Consider the following 11,006-nt stretch of genomic DNA (forward strand, 5'->3'; position numbering starts at 1 on the left):
CAAGTCTGTTTTACTGAAGAAGTTTGGAGAAACACTCTCGAAGGGGGCATGATGTGGTATCACAACTTAGCTCCCAACTCCATAGATTCATGTGCCATGATAGCAGATTCCTTCGCAAAGGCACACGCCGATGCCATCAAAGTAGCAGTAAGGAAGTCCGACGTATTCAAAATTAAGCAAAGGGAGAATGAAATACTGCAAGAATTCGTACCTCATTTCCAAACGAAACGAATGGAACTACCCCCAGTCTCCGACGACTGGGCAGCGCAGGCCTTCACTCAAGGCCTGAATGAACGAAGCTCGGTGACTTCAGAACAATTGAAACAGAACTTGATCGACTATCCAGCTATGACCTGGTCGAGCGTCCACAACCGGTACCGATCGAAAACCAGGATCGAGGACGATCAATTGCAAGCCCTCTCGGGCTCAGTATACCTAAGTAGGCCCCTGGCAAGGGAACCCAAACCAAACGAAGAAAGATACCAGCCATACACCCAAGATAGGAGGAATGCCCCGAAGCGCAACCTACCTCGCAACGGTCGGAGAATGGGTCGAGGACAATATCCTCAGGGGCTCATCGATGGAGCCGGGTTCCACGGGGATGCGAGGCCAACGGGGACACCTCGCCTGTAATAGTACAACTTCAATGTTGCTGTATCGGACATCATGTTCACGGTCAGCGAAATCAAGGACACCGAATGGCCTATGCTTATTCAGTCGGATCCTTCCTGGAAGAATCACGACTTCGTATGCGAACTTTATAATACGCGCGGCCATAGAACCAAAGATCGCCGCCAGCTCCGAAAGGAAACGGCCAAGCCGCTCAATAAAAGTCACCGCTGAGAACTTTTGAGCAATCGAGTTCAAGTTCAGTTCCAAGAAAGAAAGGCGGCCAAGAAGAGCGAATCAAATGGGCCACGACACATTACCATGATGTTGGAAGGGCCTCAACTCTCTACAGGAACTTGTGAAGAGGAGGACGAAAATATCCATCACTTGAGAAAAACGGACTCGGGGATACATACGCGAAGATTCCCTCGCGTTCGGCGAGGAAGTCTCCGTAACCTCACCCCAACAATACAACAATGCACTGGTAACCTTCTTTCTCATTCCTTCATATTATATAAAACACGTGCTCGTAAATTCAGGTGGCTTGACAAACATTATCGGATCAAGGGTGATAGAGCAGCTAGAACTGCCGGGACAAATTATGTCCGCCTCTCGAATCCTTGACGAATCCAACACGGCGATCGAAACAATGAAAGGAGAGACCATTCTCTCAATAGGCATGGCTGGCACAGACCGGAATGCCAAATTCCATGTCATCAAAGGAGACACGAGGTATAAACGCATTATTTAGACGGTCGCATACACACCGCATGAAAACGGTACCTCCCCCTCTTCACTAAATGATGAAACCCCCAACGAAGGACGGAATTAAAACCGTCTACGAGGAACAATACGCAGCGAGGAAAACGTTCGCGTTACGGAACGTGTCGCCGGCACAAATATCTCCACTCTCAAAAGAGTCAAGGGGTAATCAAACCACGTCTTCGGCTAAGCTCGATTAAACACAGTGGAGGATCGTACCGAGTCCTCGCTCCAAACCACAGGGACACACCAGACCGCGGAACATCACCTGCGCACCTCACGATAAGGTAAGACCGTCTCCCCCTTTCATTATTTTACACTAACCCATATGGAGACACCCAGTCGGGGCGGTCAAAAGTATTAACCCAACCCAAAGATCTCAAGGCCTTAATGGCATCTGTTGCAACTCTTTCCCTTCAGCCGAGCTTTTGTCCCAAAGAAGGTTTTACCGGCAAGTTTCTTAACGTCCACGCGCTACCCAAGAAGGACCCAACAAGCTTACAAGGCTTCTTTTGCAATCAACCCCAAACACTGGAGGGCACCCCATTGAGAGGTCATCCACTCGGAGGAAACGGGGAACGACAGGCCAAGTTTCAACTAAGAAAATGATGTACCGGGCTAAACGGTCGAGTGAACCGTGTCTGCATAAGCCGGGCTCACGCTAACAAAACAACATGTACTTATGCCAAGCAACAAAGAATATCTTTCGCCAAAGCACCTCGTACTCCAATAGCAAATTCAGCATTTTCACAGCAAGGATTCCTTTTTCGAGAACGCCCCGAAATACTCGGAGGCTAGCGTCAATAATTTGGCACCCGCATGGCCTCGGGGTCAGAACTCCATATTCATAAGCCCTCAATGAGGCGGCACAGAGATTACGAAACGTTCCCAAAAAGAAAAATTGTCCCGAACACTGGGAGACTGACATCACAGACTCAGGAAGCGCATGACCCCAGGGTCGGAAGCTCCAAGGTTGTAAAAGCCTTTAATAAGGCAATTCCAAGCTCACGAGTAATGGCCCCTGAGCCTGAGTAAACTCGACGACTCGGAGACTGTCGCCAAACACCATTCGTTTAAAAACCCGAGACCATAAGACCCCGAGCGGGCAAGCTCGGTCTAGCAAGATGAATTCAATATAACAACGAAAACTGTAAGACCTCAACAGGCATGACAAGACTGTAAGACCTCAACAGGCATGACAAGACTGTAAGACCTCAACAGGCATGGCAATACTATAAGACCTCAACAGGCATGGCAAAACTGTAAGACCTCAACAGGCATGAAAATACTGTAAGACCTCAACAGGCATGAACTCAATCCCGAAGTTTAGGCTATACGTCACATTTGTTAGACACCCAAAAGGGCATACCCTCGATGTAGAGACCTAAACTACTACACTCGGGATCAAAGGCTACGGCCAAACATAAATGACTACGATCGTACGGCTGCACCAGCCAAATTAACGCGACACGGGGATGCCCGACCGTCGCTACAAAATCACAGGCCATTACTTCGAATCTACTTCGAAAAGAACTGGTTAAACAGGCTACCCTCGACAGGAAAAAAGAGCTTCGACCATGTCAGCTCCAAATCACAAGGCTTCGAGCTACTCAGCCTACAAGGTAAACCTTATGAGGTGCTCAAATATCGCTGCTAAAGACTTAAAATCGAGGTTCTTCGCGAACCGACGACGGGTCAGGCAAAATCATTACAAAAGTCCTTAACGAGATGAAAACAAAGCCTACATATTCCTAAGGGCAAAGCGTAAGAGCCATTGTCGCTAGCCTAACAAGCCTCAGGTCCACACACAAAAGCATAAGAGCCACTGTCGCCATCTTAAAATTTGAAAGCTTGAGGGTTAAAGTGAGATCGAGTCGTAACCCGATTCGGAAACCGGACCCAAAATAGTTAACTATATATGCCTAAGGGCAATGCATAAGAGCCACTGTCGCCAGCTTAATAAGCCTCAGGTCCATGCATATTAACGGTCGTTTCGACCAAAGACATAAGAGCCATTGTCGCCAGCCTAGACAAATACAAAAGCTTGAGGATCGAATGAGCTTGAGTCGAAGCCCGACTCGGAGACTGAACCCAAAATAGTTGAGCAAGCGCGTAAGAGCCCCCGGACCGGCCTAAATAAGCCCCAAAGCCATATCACGAATCTAAGGATTATCATCAGCTCCGAAACCAGCCCGCCTGGTCAGAAGCGAAGCAAAGAGAGGTACATTAAACGTAAAGCTTCAAGCTTTCTTTTATTTACATACATAAGAAGGTGCATTCTCCATCTACAAACACGCTCTGAAGATATCACATACAAAATGTCTAAATCTACGCCCCGTCCCTGAGGGCTACGGCCTATCGGCCTCATATTCACACTCCTCGGCATCAGACAGAAGCAATCGAGCTCCACGTTCGTCCGCCCTCGCTCGCGCCAGCTCTTCTAGGAGAACAAAACCCCCGGCGCCGATCTCCTCAAGTACCCTTCTTCGGGATTTGCAACGAGCATATTCTTTGTTCCTCTCTTGACGATCGAGGACCCTCTTTAACTTGGCTTGGACACCGGTCGCATCCTTCAAATAAATTGCCATCTTCTGATCAGCCTTAGTCCGGCCCAATGCTGCTTCAGCCCAAGCATCAACAATCTCAGCCATGACCTTCGAAAGTTCGGACTCAAGCAGCGTGAGCATATCCGCTTGAACTAAAGCGTTGTCACGAGCTAAGTGGAGTATGACCTCGAAGGTAGGAACTCTAGCCAGGGCACCTTTCTCCTCTGAAGCTTGAACCTGCGCCCAAGCTCTTAACTCGACACAATCATTTCTGATTCGGTCGGCTTCACCCTTGAGGCGTTCCAGGGCCTCCATCTTTTTCTGCAACTGGGATAGGCAAAAAGTTAACCCGAAAGGTTAAAAAGAGGAACGCATACTCAACTAGGACGGGAAGTTACCTGCTCCGTCAAATAACTCTCGTAATTCGAGCTTCGGTATGCCTTATAAAGCCGGTATGCCAACTCAACTTCCTTCTCCTCGCAAAGGAGCCTTAGGGATCTACAATCATCCTGAGTTTTCCGGAGCCTAGTTTCATGATGGAGCAGCTCAAACCTAAGCCTGCCAAAGGCCTGCAGACAAAAAACTCGATAAGAAAGGGAAGGCACGGGGTTCGAAAGACCTACGGCGAAGCTCACCACAAAATGAAGTCGGCATACTTCCTCAAAGGCCGAGCACACATCTGCTGATCCAATACCCTCAGCCCTGGAAGGATCAACCTCGGTCGAGGCACGATCACTCTGAGGAGCCATCTTTCCAGAATTAGAAACTTCGGGTGCAGCAGGCTCGGGCGATATCTCCGCCTTAGAGGCCTGGCCCCACTTCGCCTTGTCATGAGCACCATCACCCTGTGTATACACGCCCCGCTTATTATTATCATCCTTCAGCTTGGAAGTTGGAATTACCTTCCCCTCTCCAGAGGAGCACGGCCTCACCTTTGGAGGCTCTCCAATACCTATGACAGCAAGATTGATACAAGAAAAGAGAAAGAATGTCTCTCCAAATGAGCAAGGGGCAAGGAAGAAGCAGTATGTGCACGCACCATGAAGTTTTGCCTCCCATCTGCCCCGGGACACGGCTCGCCACCTACGCTCATCACAAGTCAAGTGGTCTCCAGCTTCCAGACCCAATCGGTCAGGTTAGGAACGTCGCCCGGCGCCCATGAAATTGCTGCAGAAAATAAGGAAACACGGTTACAAAACCAGCTTTCACCGTGAGCAAAATCAAGAAAGCATGGTACGCTCCACTCACGCGTATAATTCCATTCCTCGAGGAATGGCATAAGCTCCATGGGGATAACGTCAGCCGTCCGGACCTGGACGAACCGACTAACCCACTCTCAATCTCCATCTTCCTCATTATCAACAACAAAGGGCGTGGACGATCGGCACCGTAAGGTTAGAAAACCTCGATTATGAAAGGGTCGGTACAGCCTGACAAGGTGATCGAGCGTGAATTCAGGCCCGCTTTCTCCGCAAAAAACCTCATCATCAGCACTATTTGCCAAAACGATGGGTATATCTTCGCTAAGGTAACCCGATACTTTCAGCAAAAGTCAAGCACGACCCTATCAAGGGGGCCCAGTGTGAAGGATACGTGTACACATTCAGGAATCCATTAGCATGGTTCGCGATACCCTCATCCAGGGGAAGCACCTGTAGCGCTATCTTCTTCCCCCATCCGCAATCTCTCCTCACTAACTCGAGATGCTCCTCTCTTATCAAAGACGTAGCCTTCAAGATAAACTCCCGCTGATTTTGAGCACTGGGAGTGGAACTTTCCCCTCTTTGCTGGACAGACCCCCGAGTCGCATTCATAGCTATGGCAAGACTAACAAACTGAAACGGGAACCTACACAAGCACTCTGGTGCTAAGGTAATGCCGAAATGGGAAGATAGCTATCTAAAATAGTGGGATCTCCCAAGAAGCGGAAGCAACCCTATATATATGTGAGGAAACGGCAACGGTCCGTCTACCCAAGTTAGACCCTAGGAGGCCAATTACTTTGATGCCAATCCCGAGGTAATGTCCGACCTCGAGGACCTCTATCAATGAGAAGTTAGGCTTCAAGAAGCTGACAGCACCATCTCTAGTCCCGAGGTGGTACCCAACCTCGAGGACCTCCATCAACAAGAAGTTAGGCTTCAAGGAACAACGACCCTTGAGGGGTCCTTGCATATGATTACAAAAGCCTACGAAGGATCTCTACATAGAAATGAAGAAGCAAAGGGATACACATAGTGAAAGCCTAGATCCTAGTCTAACGCTCGAAGGTCCACCTCGGCAGCAGCATCTCCGGACGCCATCTCCTCGAGCTCGCATCCTCGAAGGCAATTCTGTCAATCGCCACCTCCTCTAGGCTCCCAGCTCGATCCCACGAGACAACAACCCCGAGGGAGGAGATAAAGAAGAGGAAAGGAGGGAGATGCAGAAGAGGCAGAAAAAAGAGACATAACCTACCGAAGCCAAAGGTTGAAGATTCGGCGGGCCCCTACCCCAACGGCCGGTGGTGCCATTTTATCCCTTGGGAGAAAGAACCCAAGGGATGAAGTGCCATGCTAGGCTAGGGTAGGAGAGTGAGCAGCGGTGTATAGTCCGAATACTCTCCTAAGCAATGGTGTAAAGTCCAAATGCCCCTTTTAGATCGGAGGATGCCAGTCGCCCTCGTACCATCATCTCGAGCCAACAGCAATAACAGTAGTAGGCGTAACAACAACAACAGCGATGACAAGACAACATGATCCCACTCAACAGAGGGAAGCTCAGGCAAAAGGTCATCCCATGGCCGATGGGAGCGTTGCCAAACAACCTTAAGGTCGTGAACTCCAAAAATGATGATCATCAATAGAGAAGGATGGCAAGGGGAAAGGGATAAGTGAATGAGGAAAGACACTTGGATAGAAAAATGATGCCAGAATGTCCCCATTTATAGGGGATAATGACATGGCCATTGATAACTAGGGATTATGATGCATTTTACATTCCTTTTAGAAATATGTACAAAATAGTCCCAAAGGCTCACAAGTGGTGCTTGATTGCAGGTTTGATCAACAAGGTGACAAGGTGTCAAAAACCAGCTCAAAAAGTAGTGAAACTTGCACAAGTACCAAGACAAGACCAAGCTCAGTCAAACAGGGCCAGTGCGGCCGCACACCATTTTGTACGGTCCGCAAAGATGAAGATCAGAGAGTATGCTTCTCAGTCAACCAGGCAATACGTAAAGGACTTTGTGCAGTCCGCATTGATTTCACTGCGGTCGCACTCAATTTCGTGCTGTCCGCAGAGCTCAAGTTCAGAGAGGTGAAATTTTGGAGGAACTGGCCAATGCGGTCCAGGGTCCATTTTTGTGCGGAACGCAGTAGAAGCCACCGCAGCCGCGGTGCATTTTGTGCGGTCCGCGGTGGCCAACTTCAGAGAGCAGAAAAGTCAAGCCAAGAGCCTTAGTGCGGCCGCACTCGATTTTGTGCGGTCCGCACTAGCCCCGCAGGGATATTTTTGTCCAAAATTTTCAGCCTAGTATAAATAGTTTCTTTTCCCATTTTAGGTCATCACATAGATTTTCGGACAGAGGTGCGCTAGTGAACGCTTCTCTTTTACCATTTTGAGTAATTTTAGCTTAATTTCACCATTGAATCTTCAAGTTTTATCTAGTAATTAATTATTATGGGTCTTTCATCATCTATTTCTTTGTTTTATTCTATAATTATGAGTAGCTAGACCCATTAGCTAGGGTTGTGGCTCAACCCTAGTGTGGGTAATTGATGGGTCTTGTGTTTTGATGCTTGATTGACTATGGGTGTTTGGTATTTGGGCTAATTTAGGGTTTTAATGTTGAATTAGTGGTTGCAAATACTAGTTTATGCCTAGTAGACTTTTGCTCTTCTTGAGAAAGAGAGCCTAAGTCCATGAAATTGGTCCAACAAGGAATTGGGGCGTACTCAAGATATTGATAGCCCCAACTAATGGGTTAAACCTAGAGATAGTAATACCCGACTTCAATCTCAATTGCTTGCACAAATTTGCACACCCAATTGGTCTTGAGAAAGTCAATTCGGGCAAAATCACTCGAATTACCAAGAGGTATAGAGTGAGTAGAATCGTGCCATGGATATATCCTACTCCCCAAATATGACAATCTAGCTTTAGACTCGAGAATCCGTCAATTAGCCGCCTAGGAGAAAGTCACTACCCTAGCGCCTTTTATCTATTTGAACAACTCTCAATAGTTAAATCTTAGCTTTACATAGTCTAATTTAGCATCCTAGTAGTATAAAGTTAGAAATAATATCAAAACCAATTATGAAGAGAAGTGCAATTAGGAACAACTACGCAACTCTAATTTAGGTAGACACTCAATTCCAATATCTAGCTCCCTGTGGAAATCGATCCCGACCTTCTCAGGTAAAAGGTGCTTCGACAACTCTTGCTACTTCATAGTAGTGCACGGTTGGCCTCGATCACTTTTTGGCACCCTTGCCGGGGAGCTAACAATTTTGGCTATCTATCTAAATAGTTTTGTGTATTGTTCTTCTTTCTTTCTGCGTTACTAATTTGTGAATGTCACAACTTCAGGTACAAAAATGGCAGCAAACAACAATGACCCTCTTGGAAATGTGATTGCGGGGGAGGAGGTAGATAATGGAGAGGATGAGGTGCCTCTTGTACCTCAAGGACAACGGAGAGGCCGCCAGGCCAATGCCAGTGAGAATATCCCAAACCCACCTCTGCCACCTCCAAGAATGGCTCCTCGAGTGCTCCCAAACCAAGGCTATGCAAGTGCAATTGTCCCACCCCGGATCCAGGTGGGCAATTTCCAAATTACTAATGTGATGCTGACATTGCTGGAACGGCGGTGGGTATTTCACGGGTGCCGCCAATCAAAATGCATACAAACATCTCAAGGGGTTCGTGGATACCTGTTGGGGGATAAAGGAAACAAATGTGTTCGAGGATGCACTTCGGTTGAGACTCTTCCCATTCTCACTTAGAGGGAAGGCATTGGATTGGCTTGAGCGACTTCCCAACCATTCCATCACTACTTGGGATGAGTTGGCGGACAAGTTCATTGCAAAGTTCTTCTCACCGGGGCATATGGTAGCATTGCGGGATGAGATCTTAGCTTTCAGGCAGGAGCCCACCGAACCATTGTATGAGATTTGGGAGAGAATAGAACCATGGTGAAGGAATGCCCCAACAATGATATGACTAAGAATATGTTGCAACAAACTTTCTACTGGGGCATCAACACAACAAACCAATGCATAGTGAACCAACTTGCTTGGGGTAATTTCATGAAGCTGACTTATGATGAAGCTTGTGCCATTCTTGACGAGATGGTTGACACGTCCTCCGCTTGGCAAAGTAGAGACAATGTGCCCCAGGGTGACTCCACAGTCACTCATTTGAACAAAGAATTACATGATCATGGGAAGGCTATAGCTGAGTTGACAACAACCATGAACCAACTAGCAAAGGCACAGTTGCAACAAGTTCAAAATCCTCGCCAAGTGAATGCCATGGAAGGTGTTAACATGCTAGTGAACAAAAGAAGACAAAGAGGTCAACAGAACCAAGGGAGTTCGGATCAATTTGACAATTATTGTGGTGGATTCCAAGATGATGGTTATGATAGGCAGAATGAAGAGGTACAATATGTGAACAATTATCAAGGCCAAAGGGAAAATTCTTCCAACCAACAACAATGGAGACCCCAAGGCAATTGGGGCAATTAACAACAACAAGGCAATGGTAATTGGGGGAACAACAACTAAAATTTGAATTGGGGCAATCGGAACAATAATCAAAACAATCAGGGTAATTGGAATGGAAACAACAACAACTGGGGTGGTAACGATAATCAAGGTGGATGGAACAATGGAAATCAAGGAAATCGGGGGCAAGGCTTTCAAAGGCCCCAATGTACCAACAATCGAACAATCTACCCCCATTTCCATCCCAAGGGCCTAGTTCTTCCAACAATGACATGGGGAGAATTGAAATGATGTTCGAACAAATGATGAACAAGAGTACGGATTCCGATGCTCAGTTGTCTTCCCACAATACTTCCATTGGAAATTTGGAGGTTCAATTAGGCCAAATCTCACAAACCTTGAATACTCGCCATAAGGGGGCTCTACCAAGTGATACGGTAGTCAACCCGAAGGGTGGGAACAATCATGTTATGGCGGCAAATACAAGGAAAGGACGAGGCGGTGATGTGAATGCCTCCAAACAAAAGCAAATTTTGAGTGATGAAGTTGAGTTGCAAGAGGATGAAGTTCCTTTGGTGGTTGAAAATGTGATTGATGAGAATGTGAATAAAGAAGTGAGGATTGATATTCAAGATGCCGAGGTGGAAACTCAGAACGACGTGAACCCGTCTAGGGAACACGTAATAGACATGCCGGATCCGGTTGTGCCTAAAGCCAAGGCTCTCTTGCCAAGGCCACCTCCACCTTATCCTCAAAGGCTCACGAAGCAGAAAAATAAGAATCAATTTAAAAAGTCCACTGACATGATGAAGAGCTTATCCATTAATGTGCCTTTGGTGGAGTCTCTAGAACAAATGCCGAGCTATGCTAAGTTCATGAAGGACCTGGTGACAAAGAAGCGATCCATGGATTGTGAAACTATAAAGATGACACACCAAGTTAGTGCAATTGTGCACTCAATGGCCCCGAAGCTAGAAGATCCTGGTGCTTTCACCATTCCTTGCACCATTGGGAGTGCAGACTTTGCTAAGGCTCTATGTGATTTAAGGGCAAGTATCAACTTGATGCCCTACTCAGTTTTTAAGACTTTGGGTATTGGGCAACCGAGGCCGACTTCCATGAGATTGCAAATGGCGGATAGAACTATGAAGAGACCATTGGGTATTATTGATTATGTTCTTTTCCGGGTGGACAAATTTATCTTGCCAGCTGATTTTGTGATCTTGGATTGTGAGGTAGATTATGAAGTTCCGATCATATTAGGGAGATCTTTCCTTGATATAGGGAAGGCCTTAGTTGATGTGGAAGCAGGGGAACTCACCTTCCGGGTGGGTGATGAGAAAGTGGTCTTTCATGTGTGCAAGTTAATGAAGCAGCCCAA

Source organism: Nicotiana attenuata, unplaced genomic scaffold, assembly GCF_001879085.1.
Source record: "Nicotiana attenuata strain UT unplaced genomic scaffold, NIATTr2, whole genome shotgun sequence".
Taxonomy (NCBI): domain Eukaryota; kingdom Viridiplantae; phylum Streptophyta; class Magnoliopsida; order Solanales; family Solanaceae; genus Nicotiana; species Nicotiana attenuata.